Source organism: Giraffa tippelskirchi, chromosome X (genome assembly GCF_054371585.1).
Source record: "Giraffa tippelskirchi isolate mGirTip1 chromosome X, T2T-mGirTip1v1.2.pri, whole genome shotgun sequence".
Classification (NCBI taxonomy): Eukaryota; Metazoa; Chordata; class Mammalia; order Artiodactyla; family Giraffidae; genus Giraffa; species Giraffa tippelskirchi.
This window is the reverse complement of record NC_137289.1, coordinates 95,292,576-95,302,115: the sequence shown is the minus strand read 5'-3', so window position 1 is coordinate 95,302,115 and position 9,540 is coordinate 95,292,576. Positions and strand designations below refer to the sequence as shown.

Sequence of the window (9,540 nt, the reverse complement as noted above, 5' to 3'; positions counted from 1 at the left end):
TTTTCTCCAGGGATGATGGTGAAAACCTATTAATATCTGCTAAACCTACAACTAAAACTATCACAACGTCTGCTCAGGGCTCCCCCTTTTTAGCACCCACAGGGAGCTTGGACAGAGAGCTCATTTAGTCATCTGTAAGTAACTGCAATGCTTTACTTCCCACTTGGCTTTCCTACAGGGTCCCTAGCCCAGCACTGCACTGCCCTTTACTTGGAGAAGCTGGCCTGCTCCCCTCTCCTCCTGTTGATTTTATTTATTTATTTTTGCCTATGCTGGGTCTTCCTTTCTGCAAACAGGCTTTCTCTAGTTGAAGGGATTGGGGACTACACTCTAGATGCTGTGCTCTCATCATGTTGACTTTATTCGTATACTTTTGCCGGTGCTTGTCTTCATTGATGAACACGGGCTTTCTCTAGTTGTGGCGAGTGGTGTCTACACTCTAGTTGCTGAGCACAGGCTTCTCATCGCCGTCACTTCTCTTATTGCAGAACGTGGGCTCTAGAGCACAGACTCAGTTGCTCTGTGGCATGTTGGATCTTCCAGGACCGGGCATTGAAGCAGTGTTCCTCACGTTGGCAGGTGGATCCCCATCCACTGAACCCCCAGGGAAGTCCTCCTCATGTTTTGTCTTGCTCCATCCTGAACTGTAACTACTTCTCTAACCTCTGCTTTCTCCTGGATTAAAATTACATGTGTATATGTGGGGGAGGGGGGAGAATCGTGTCTGACTCTTTGCGACCCATGGACTGTAGCCCACAAGTCTCTTCTCTCCACGGAATTTTCCAGGCAAGAATACTGGAGTGGCTTCCCATTTCCTTCTCCAGGGACTCTCCCTCACCCAGGCATGGGACCTGTGTCTGTTGTGTCTCTCATGTTGGCAGGCAGAGTCTTTACCACTAGCGCCACCTGTCTTTTGAAAGCCTGAATGAAAGTGTGCGGCTCTACAAATTGGACCACCTGAATCATTTCCTCTACAAGTTCACTGACATCATCCACTCATGCCTGCTGCGAGTCCTTTCACACTCCTTCCAGACAGGTCCAGGTTAGCATCTGCAGCCTTTGACACATCTCCCTTGACATGGGTTTCAACCTAAATAGATCAGCTTTATTACTGATGAAACTGATTGGGCAGACCGTGATTGGGCATCTGAGCCAAGTCAATTTGCTGACTTCCTCCAGACTGGCTGAGACCTGGGGATGGCCACCCTCAGGGAACCATGGGCCCCGAGGATTGATCCACCTTCCCAGGCTGCTGCCTCCCGTGGTCAGCTTCATTCCCTGTCGCACTCTGACCTGTGTGGCAGACCCATTTTCTTCAGTACATATTATCTCTGAGATTCGCTTTCTCATACTGAGTTAGATTATCTGTCACACACACTCTTTCTGTAACATTCCTGTGTCACTCTATAATGCTTTTTCCACTACACTTATTCTCTCTCACACCCAGGCTCCCCTAGACTCTATCTCTGACACTCTGTGCCACACACTCACTCTGTCATGGTATCTGTGAGAGAGTTAACTTAGTCAGGTTGCTAGCGGGACCAAGGCTCTTTAAGGAAGAGGTGAACATTCTTTCTTTTTCACATTCTTTTGCCTTAGACATGGAGGCCTGGTAGGCAGCAGAATCTCTTGCTCAATGAAATGCTTTTTTTGAGCTCGGAACCTATGTCATGGGAGAAGGTCTGGGTAAAACTTCCATGGCCTTGAGCTCTCGGTTAAACCATTTCTTCTGGTTAATATCCTGCAGATGTCATCCCAGGATATATGTTACGAGAAAGGGCCTGGGCAAAATTTTCACCGCCTTGAGGCATCTTTTTAATCTAAATCTATTCTCAGCAGCTAGCAGTAAAGTATATAATGCTCTCCTTAAACTAGCAAAGCGGGTACTCTTTCAAACCCCTTCTGATGTCTATGTCAGAAGCTTTTTCTGTCACTATCACTTTAATAAAATTCCTACTGCACAAATCTCTGAGTGACTGAACTTGCATCCCTTGGTCCTGGAATTAAATCTTCTCCTTTGCAGACCACAAATCCGGTGGCACCTTCCACCACTCACCGTGCACGTTAAGTTACCATCTATCATCTTGGGGGCTCACTATCGCTATCACTATCATCTGCAGCTTAGTCTCTTCCCATCACATTCTGTCCTTTTGAATTCCTGTCCCAATCACATATTCAGTCTGTCACACTCACTCAAAACCATTCACCTGTCACAGTGGTAAAATCTCTGAGGAACTCATTCTATCATACACTGTCTTTCCTTCATACTCTCTCACTCTCCTGTCACACGTATTATTTGTCATTGTCATTATCATTTTCCTTTGCACATCTCACAATTCAGAACCAACTTAAGTCCCATGCCTGATGGAGCACTGCAGTCATCAGTTTTGAGAAATGGAGAAACCAAAATGCACAAGACTTGGAGCTGCTGGTGTTGGGGAGAGAGTGGGTTTATGTGATTTGTTTGGAGGAGAGCTGCATCATGGGAGACAGGAGACTGACATGGCAATACTGTCTGACAACTGACCTGGTGGACCAACACATGGAAAGCCCCTGAAACAGCACATGGACCATAGCAAGTGCTAGCTCTCACTACGAAGGAAGAGCACAGGTACAGGTGTGGGCTGGACAGACGGGGCACACTAGTGGGTCGTGTGGCTTGGCCCCTCACCCTCTAGTCCATCGTAGTCTAGTGAGCCCCCTTCTACAGCACGACTATTCTTACAAATGTTCCCCCAACCTGACAGTGGGCCCCTAAGGGCGAGATGTGTCCAGGCTCCCCGCTGGGGTCCTCTTGGCCACAGAGCAGGGGACAGACACAGGCAATAGACTGGGTCTACCCACACTCTAAAACTGACTGGGGGCCAGAATCGAGAGAAAGTGGGAGGGTGGTAAGGTGGGACAGGAATGCCCCACCCACAGGGAAGGGTCAGCCACTGCTTGTGCCTGTCCTCCTACAGGGGGGTGGGGGAAGTCTGCTGGCCTTGTATTTGGAGGGCCAAGAGGACTCTCAGGCCAGGGTGTGGGGCTCAGGGGCCGGACTGAAGTACAACCCCTGATGCAGTCACCTTCCATGGCAGCAATGGCCCCTGGCAGATGCACCCCATGCCCAGGGAGTGCTGCTTCAGCCCGGTCGTCACTCCGGGCTGTACCTTGCTTGTTGTCTTCACCGCCTTCCAGACGCAGAAGTAGACCAGCACCCAGCAAGCAAGCAGACACAGAGTCACCTCCCAGTTGAGGGCCCCGGCACGAACAGGCCATCGGAGAGCCTCAAGACTTTGTTCCTGGGGAGGGAAAGGCCATGAGAGTTGTGCCAGCAGAGGGCAAGAGACTGCGGGTGTCCAGGGGAACACGGCCCTTCCCCCAGCCCTTGAGTCTAGCCGGTTCCTCCAGTGCTTCTGAGGGGCCCGGGGCAAGCCCAGAGCCTGCAGTCCCTGCAGTCTCTGAGCCTGGACCCCCAGTCAGCCCAGCCCCATGCCATCCCCAGTGAGTCCAACAGCAGTCCCTGCTTCCCTGCCCAGGCAGGCAGGATAGGCACAGCCCACTCCGCATTCTTGGTCTCAGGACTGCAGGGCTGGTTCCCAGCGCACCCCCATGTGCATGCACCTGCACATGCCCTAAGGCCCAGACAAGATCGCAGACTTGAGCTACGTGTGGGAGACAAATGGGACCGACCGGGCTTGGCCCTGGTGCTCGACTCTCTTCCAGAAGTTGAAGTCAGTAGGCTGGTCACATGTGAACGTGGCAGCAGAGGTGTAAGGGGAAGGGGCTCACTTGGTGTTTCCACGTTTGGTGGGAAACAGCGAAGTGCTCATAAACACCTAAGAGGGACATCCAGGGCCAGCGTCAAGGCCTGATGGCACAGGCGTTCTCGGCACCCATCATGACATCACCTGCTCAGGGGCATGGTTTCCTTTTTGTGCCTCAGCCCCTCAGATGCTCCGGCTGACCGTGGTGGGCTGATGAGAAGCGTGTGTGGTCATGGAGGCCACAGACCCAGGTGCCGGTGGAGGTGTTGTGGTTGGAGGTGCTGAAGGCCAGGGAGGCCCAGATAACCTGGTGACCCAAATGGCCCTGAAGGGCACCAGGGCCTCAGAAGTGCGGGAGAGGCGGGTGCGGCCGAAACTGGAGCCCCAGAGCCGGTGCAGGCATCTAACGCTCCGGGACCTGGTGGAGATGCTTCGCCTTGGCTGGAGGGACAAGCCATGCCAGAGCCCGGTGGCCACGCTGCCCCGGGGCCTGGTGTATGTGCTGCATCGGGACTTGGTGGGCATGTGCCCCTGTGGCCGGAGCACAAGGAAGCCAACTTCTCAATTTATATCTTATTTGAACAGAGGTGAGGGGATGGAGCAGGGAAGAAAGGGCCTACTCTAGACATTGGAATGGAGAGAAGACAGTCAGCCTGGGGATAGGAAGGTCTGCGGGGAGGGAGAACAAGAAGACGGCTGGCGGGTCTGGCCTCGGGGGTATGGGTCAGGGGTGGCAGGGAGAGATGGAGAGGGGAGATGGCCTGAGGGACTGGAAGGCCGGGGAGCAGACTTGGGGTGGGGATGGAGACAAGTGATTACAGCCAGAAGGAAACAGGCCTCTGAATGAAGAGTGGGCCTGAGGCACAGGCAAGGTTGGTGTGAGAGGGTCCCTTAGCCTCGCTGCCACCAGCTCCATCGTAGTGCTCCTCCCGCCACCCATGGAGGCAGAGATGGCCAGCCAGTCCCTGAGCCCACGCATCCAGCCCTACCACAGGGCAGTAGGGAAGGAGCTCACAGTGAATGGCAGCATGCCAACGATGTTAGTTTGCAAAGGGGCCTGGGCGGGTGGCAGGTGTCTGGGGTCATTCTAATAGTCAATTGGAGACCCCGCAAAGGTGAAGTCTAAGGATGTAGACATGTGCAGTGAGCCTGTCACCAGCTGAGGGGGCAGAGAGAATTAGAGGAACAGTTCCCACATTTACTTTGAGTTTCTTTTTCCATCCTTTTTAGCTGGCTGACTGCTAAAAACGGTGGCCAACTCAGTATTTCCATCACCTCCTGTGTCAAGCAGCTTTTCCTATCGGTTGGGATCAACCAACCAATTACGGGGTACTTTGTGCCCCTGGTTATCCCTAATCCTAGGCCAAGAAAGAGCACCTAAGATTAACCTAGGCAGTGCATCCTTCCCCAGGGCATTGATTCCTACACTGGTTGCTGATTTATTAAGGGGGCCTAACTGTTAGTTTGCTTATATTGGCCTTTGGGCACTCTTGGCCCTGTTGTTTTCCTCTGGCTGGAGGAGAAGGGTGTTTCAATATTTCTTATAGCAAAAAATAAAGCTGAACTATCATTCTCTGTCTGAATATATTTTCAAATACTGCACCTCCACAGTTTCTTGCCTTTGTCCTTGGTTTCAAGGGAAGGTTCGGGGCTTCATATAGGCTAGTTGCTGCTGAGTTGCTTCAGTCGTGTCCGACTCTGTGCAACCCCATAGACAGCAGCCCACCAGGCTGCTGGTGTCCCAGGCTCCCAATCCTAGGCTCCACCGTCCCTGGGATTCTCCAGGCAAGAATACTGGAGTGGGTTGCCATTTCCTTCTCCAGTGCATGAAAGTGAAAAGGGAAAGGGAAGTCGCTAAGCTGTGTCTGACTCTTCGTGACCCCATGGACTGCAGCCTACCAGGCTCCTCCATCCATGGGATTTTCCAGGCAAGAGTACTGGAGTGGGGTGCCATTGCCTTCTCCTATATAGGCTAGTAGTACAGTGTAATTGAAGACAATTTAGGAAGTGGAAGAAAATTAAAATATATTATGTCTTGTCATTCAGCATTAACTGCTGTCAGTATTTTGGAATATTTTCTTAGTTTTACAGTGGCAATATTTGGCTCAGCTGGTAAAGAATCCACCTGCAATGTGGGAGACCTGGATTCAATCCCTGGGTTGGGAAGATCACCTGAGAAGGGAAAGGCAACCCACTCCAGTATTCTGTCCTGGAGAATTCCATGGATTGTATAGTCCATGGGGTCGCAGTGTTGGACATGAATCAGCGACTGTCACTTCATAAATAACAATAATGTAATATTTGAAAGTTCAGGATTAAGTTTTTCCTGGAATTAATTTAACATACACGCTTTTCCTCTTTCTAAAATTTCTTCAATTCTGTCCCGGATAGCCAGGACTTGAGAAAGACGTGGACGTGGGAGGAAGAGATGATGCAAAAATTACCTAAAAATTGGGGCGGGGAAAAGAGGCTAAAGTTTAGAAGTCGAACAAACTGCAAAAGTAACAGCGGAAAAGTTGAGTGGTCCAGTGAGTGCCCTGTTCCAGGGCGAAGAAGCAAGACTTTTCCCTTCTCTGACTCAGGAAGGTGCTAGACAAAAACATGGAATTTATTTCCCCAGCAGTGATTATAATCTTAGGTTGTGTTGCTGTTTTATTATTTCTTCAGTGGAAGAACTTGCGTAGACCGCCATGCATAGGGGGCTGGATTCCTTGGATTGGAGCTGGATTTGAGTTTGGAAAAACCCCTCTAGAATTTATAGAGAAAGCGAGAATCAAGTATGGACCAGTATTTACAGTCATTGTTATGGGCACCCGAATGACCTTTGTTACTGAAGAAGAGGGAATTAATGTGTTTCTAAAATCCAAAGAAGTAAATTTTGAACTAGCGGTGCAAAACCCCATCTATCGTACAGCCTCCATCGCAAAGAATATCTTTTTAAAACTGCATGAGAAACTTTATATCACGGTGAAAGGGAAAATGGGGACTTTCAACCTATACAAATTCCCTGGACAATTGACTGAAGAATTACAGGAACAGTTGCAGAATTTAGGTACTCACGGGACCACAGACCTGAACAAGTTTATGAGGCACCTCCTTTACCCAGTCACAGTGAACATACTCTTTAAAAAAGGTCTGTTTCCCACAGATGAGAGGAAAATCAGGGAGTTTCACCAGCACTTTCAAGCTTATGATGAAGGTTTTGAATATGGATCCCAGTTGCCAGAATGCCTCTTCAGAAACTGGTCAAAATCCAAAAAATGGCTTCTGGCACTTTTTGAGAAAAACATTCCAGATATAAAAACGTACAAATCTGCCAAAGATAATTCCCCGACAGTAATGCAGGCTGTACTGGATCTCCTAGAGATGGAAGCAAATGAACAAAAGAGTCCAAATTATGGGCTCTTACTACTTTGGGCTTCTCTGTCCAATACTGTCCCTGTTGCATTTTGGACATTTGCATTTGTCCTGTCTCATCCCCAAATCCACAGGACCATTATGGAAGGCATAGCATCTGTGTTTGGCACAGCAGGTAAAGATAAGATTCAAGTGTCTGAGGATGACTTGAAGAAACTCCCTCTAATTAAATGGTGTATTTTGGAAACCATTCGTTTACGAGCCCCTGGTGTCATCACTCAAAAAGTGCTGAAGCCAGTTAAAATTTTGAATTACACTGTTCCTTCTGGTGACTTATTGATGTTGTCTCCATTTTGGCTACATCGAAATCCAAAGTATTTTCCTGAACCTGACCTGTTCAAGCCTGAACGTTGGAAAAAGGCAAATTTAGAGAAGCATGCTTTCTTGGACTGCTTCATGGCATTTGGGAGCGGGAAGTACCAGTGTCCTGGAAGGTGGCTGGCTCTATTGGAGATTCAAATATGTATTATTTTAATATTTTATTATTATGACTGTAGTCTTCTGGACCCATTGCCAAAACAGAGTTCTCTCCACTTGGTGGGTGTCCAGCAGCCGGAAGGACGATGCCGAATTCAGTTTAAACAAAGAAAATGATGTCTGCCTGAGGGCCAGGGCCGTCTGGAGGAATGACTGAACCCCATCCAGTAGCCCGGAGGCACCTAGACCTGAGTTTGACAAGAACACGTCACTTAATTTTATTTTAGGATTTAGTTCAAGACAATGTCCAGGTGGCGTGTGTATTTGGTATTTGAAGTGTAGACGAAGAATCTGACATCACTCTCATTGATACTGAGGCCTCAATACAGGGTAAAATGTTTCAGTGATCCAAAAAGAGGTATTCTTCAGAAGTTGGCATTGGTTTTGTACATTACTGCAGCAGTCTCCAACCTCTTTGGGACCAGACACCAGTTTCATGAAAGACAATTTTTCCACAGATCAGTGGGGGAGGCAGAGTCTTCCGTTTCTCCCACCACTCACCTCCTGCTGTGTGGACTGGTTCCTAACAGCCCAGGGCCCAATACTGATTCGTGACTGGGGATCCCTGCATTATTATATCAAAACTTTAAATAGAAATAATGTCATTTGAATGAAATTTTTCATACATTAAATTCACTGTGAAGACAACATACTTCTATTTTGAAAAAGGCTAATAGTCTTAGACTTGAAAGAGTATTAAATAATGATTTCTGGAAAGTTGCTCTTTTTCTTAATATGATTCTTAACTAGCAATTGGAATTCTTAAACCACTATTAATTTAATTATTTAAGAAACATGTCTAATGCCAAATATATGAATAAAATGATCACTTTCTAAGACCTGTGAAGTCAGGGATCATGTCTGACACTCATTTCTATCCTCCACTCTGCCTAGGACAGCACTTCTCTATAGGATATATTCAATACATGTATGTTGACTGATTTATTCATTTGTATTTTAACTAAGATGAAAGCACCCTTTTGATTCAAGGTGTTTATAATTGTAGTTGAAGAGATAATATTTTTCCTAATTTATGGAAGCTCTAAGGGACGTGTCAAGTCAAATAACATTTCAATCTACTACTTAAGACCTTTGCCTGAAATATTTACTATGAAATCCAGAAAAGAAATCCTATCATGTTCGGGGGAAATATCTGACCCCAATCACAGCGTGATTTGCCCTCTAAGAGTCAATAAAATGCCGTCTGCCTCCTTGGTTGCACAATAAATAAGCTTCGCGAAAAAATAAAAAAAATAAAAATAAAATTTCTTCAAAAACATGTACTTGGATGCACAAAAGAAGTACTGTAATGTAAGTGTTAAACATTTAATATGTTTCCATTTTCCCCTTATAATAATTCAGTGCAATTCTTCTCTATAAGTCTTTTCCTGACTAGTTATGTCCTCAAGATAGATTCCAAAGGGTAGAAGTACTGAGTTAAAAATATACTTTTCTACGGATTTTTTAAGGCTATTGGTCTATAGTAGGTGGTTGCTACTCAAAACTGTGCCCTCCCACCAGAATTCTAGTTTGCCCACCACCTTTTATTAGTAGGTCTGATTCCTCCCAAAGTAAAAAGCTTAGCTTGCAGAAGATCAAACAACTCAGAAACACTAGAACTATAACTTTATGGCTTACTGACCTTGTTTCATTTCAGTGTGGAAAGTTTGGGGATAATTAGTTAAGTCTTTGGGGGAGGAGTTAGCGCCCTCCAATGTCTAGTATTTCCTGCAACCGCACCAAATTTGCTCATCGTTTTAGTAGTTCTGTGAATTACACTGTATTTTCTACATGTACGATCAGGTTATCTGCAGATAAGGTGTTCTCAGTCACTCAGTTGTGTTCGACTCTTTGCAACCCCATAGATTATATAGCCTGCCAGGCTCCTCTGCCCATG

The 9,540-nt window shown here is 47.2% G+C and overlaps 1 pseudogene; it reads left to right on the top strand.

Moving 5' to 3' along the window:
- Nucleotides 1-6,167: 6,167 nt before the first annotated feature.
- LOC145536060 (24-hydroxycholesterol 7-alpha-hydroxylase pseudogene) lies at nucleotides 6,168-7,896 on the top strand (annotated as a pseudogene).
- Nucleotides 7,897-9,540: the final 1,644 nt, after the last annotated feature.